The sequence below is a fragment of the Etheostoma cragini genome, chromosome 16, assembly GCF_013103735.1.
Source record: "Etheostoma cragini isolate CJK2018 chromosome 16, CSU_Ecrag_1.0, whole genome shotgun sequence".
Lineage (NCBI taxonomy): Eukaryota > Metazoa > Chordata > Actinopteri > Perciformes > Percidae > Etheostoma > Etheostoma cragini.
The window spans coordinates 21,914,472-21,917,522 of record NC_048422.1 but is presented as its reverse complement, the minus strand read 5'-3'; the positions used below and the strand labels follow the sequence as shown (position 1 = coordinate 21,917,522).

The following is a 3,051-nucleotide window of genomic DNA, read 5'->3' as shown; positions in this document are numbered from 1 at the left end:
CTTTTATGACTTTTTTGACATGCTTGACTATGACTTTTTTTGACATGCTATAGTATGACATTTTTCAACATACTTTTTTTACTTTTTTCGATGTGCTATACTATAACTCTTTACCCACTTTTAACAACTTACTATACTATGACTTTTTTCAACATGCTATACTATGACTTTTGTCTCACTTTTGTAACATGATATACTATGGCTTTTTTAAAAGTTTTTTACTTTACTATAATTTTTTTGACATACTAAACTATGACTTTTTTCAACAAGCTATACTATGACTTTTTTCGACATGCTATACTATGACTTTTTTTGACTTGCTATAGTATGACATTTTTTAACACACTTCTTTGACTTTTTTCTCACTTACTATACTATTACTTTTTTCTCACTTTTTTGACATGCTATACTACGACTTTTCAACATACTTGACTATGATTTTTTTCAACATGCTAGAATATGACTTTTTTCGACATGCTATACTATGATTTATACTCACTTTTTTCAACATGAATTCTTTTTCGACATGCTATACTATGACTCTTTTTGACTTTTTTGACATGCTTTACTATGACATTTTTTGACTTGCTATACTATGACTTTTTTGACTTTTTTTGACATACTATTCTATGACTTTATACTCACTTTTTTGACACAGTATACTATGACTTTTTTCGAAATACTTTACTAGGATTTTTTCTCACTGTTTTCAACTTGATTTCTTTTTCGACATGCTATAGTATGACTCTTTTTGACTTTTTCAACATACTATAATATGACTTTTTTCTCACTTTTTTGACATGCTATACTATGACTTAATTTGACTTTTTTTATGCTATACTATGATTCTTTTTAACTTTTTTCAACATGCTATACTACGACTTTTCAACATACTTGACTATGATCTTTTTCAACATGCTATAACATGACTTTTTTGACATGCTATACTGTGACTCTTTTTGACTTTTTTGACATGCTTTACTATGACTTTTTTTTGACTTGCATTAGTATGACATTTTTCAACATCTTTGACTTTTTTTGACGTACTATACTATTACTTTTTTCTCACTTTTTTGACATGCTATACTATGACTTTTTTTACTTTTTTTGTCATGCTATACTATGACTCTTTTTGAATTTTTTCAACATGCTATACTACGACTTCTCAACATACTTGAATATGATCTTTTTCAACATTCTATACTATGACTTTTTTGACATACTTTACTATGATTTTTTTCTCACTTTTTAGGGCCCAAGCGCCGACAGGCGGCAAAGGCCCTATTGGAACTGAAGGAATTATTATTATTATTATTATTATTATTATTATTATTACTACTATTATTATTATTATTCTTTTTCCGTCAAATGAATTGCCTTTTTGGAGGACTTATCATATTCAAAAACTCACCAAATTTGGCAGTCGCATCAAGTCTGGTTTCAACTTGATTTCTTTTTCGACATGCTATACTATGACTCTTTTATGACTTTTTCGACATGCTATACTATGACTCTTTTATGACTTTTTTGACATGCTTTACTATGACTTTTTTTGACATGCTATAGTATTTCATTTTTCAACATACTTTTTTGACTTTTTTCGATGTGCTATACTATAACTATTTTCCCACTTTTAACAACTTACTATACTATGACTTTTTTCAACATGCTATACTATGACTTTTGTCTCACTTTTGTTACATGATATACTTTGGCTTTTTTTTTACTTTTTTACTTTACTATACTTTTTTTGACATACTAAACTATGACTTTTTTCAACATGCTATACTATGACTTTTTTCAACATGCTATACTGTGACTCTTTTTGACTTTTTTGACGTGCTTTACTATGACTTTTTTTTGACTTGCATTAGTATGACATTTTTCAACATCTTTGACTTTTTTCGACGTACTTTACTATTACTTTTTTCTCACTTTTTTGACATGCTATACTATGACTTTTTTTTACTTTTTTTGTCATGCTATACTATGACTCTTTTTGAATTTTTTCAACATGCTATACTACGACTTTTCAACATACTTGAATATGATCTTTTTCAACATTCTATACTATGACTTTTTTGACATACTTTACTATGATTTTTTTCTCACTTTTTTCAACTTGATTTCTTTTTCGACATGCTATACTATGACTCTTTTATTACTTTTTTGACATGCTATACTATGACTCTTTTATGACTCTTTTGACATGCTATACTATTACTCTTTTATGACTTTTTTGACATGCTTTACTATGACTTTTTTTGACATGCTATAGTATGACATTTTTCAACATACTTTTTAGACTTTTTTCGATGTGCTATACTATAACTCTTTTCCCACTTTTAACAACTTACTATACTATGACTTTTTTCAACATGCTATACTATGACTTTTGTCTCACTTTTGTAACATGATATACTATGGCTTTTTTTTAACTTTTTTACTTTACTATAATTTTTTTGACATACTAAACTATGACTTTTTTCAACATGCTATACTATGACTTTTCTTGACATTCTATACTATGACTCTTTTTGACTTTTTTGACATGCTTTACTATGACTTTATTTGACTTGCTATAGTATTACATTTTTTAACACACTTCTTTGACTTTTTACTCACTTACTATACTATTACTTTTTTCTCACTTTTTGGACATGCTATACTACGACTTTTCAACATACTTGACTATGATTTTTTTCAACATGCTAGAATATGACTTTTTTCGACATGCTATACTATGACTTTTTTCGACATACTATACTATGATTTTTTTCTCACTTTTTTCAACATGAATTCTTTTTCGACATGCTATACTATGACTCTTTTTGACTTTTTTGACTTGCTTTACTATGACATTTTTTGACTTGCTGTACTACGACTTTTGTGACTTTTTTGACATACTATTCTATGACTTTATACTCACTTTTTTTTTACTTTTTTACTTTACTATACTTTTTTTGACATAATAAACTATGACTTTTTTCAACATGCTATACTATGACTTTTTTCAATATGCTATACTATGAATCCTTTTGACTTTTTTGA

The 3,051-nt window shown here is 27.3% G+C and overlaps 1 protein-coding gene across 4 annotated transcripts in view; it reads left to right on the top strand.

Moving 5' to 3' along the window:
• The window catches only part of pde8b (phosphodiesterase 8B), a 55,608-nt gene that overhangs the window by 42,849 nt on the left and 9,708 nt on the right, over positions 1 to 3,051 (top strand). The gene's annotated exons all lie outside the window — the stretch shown is intronic.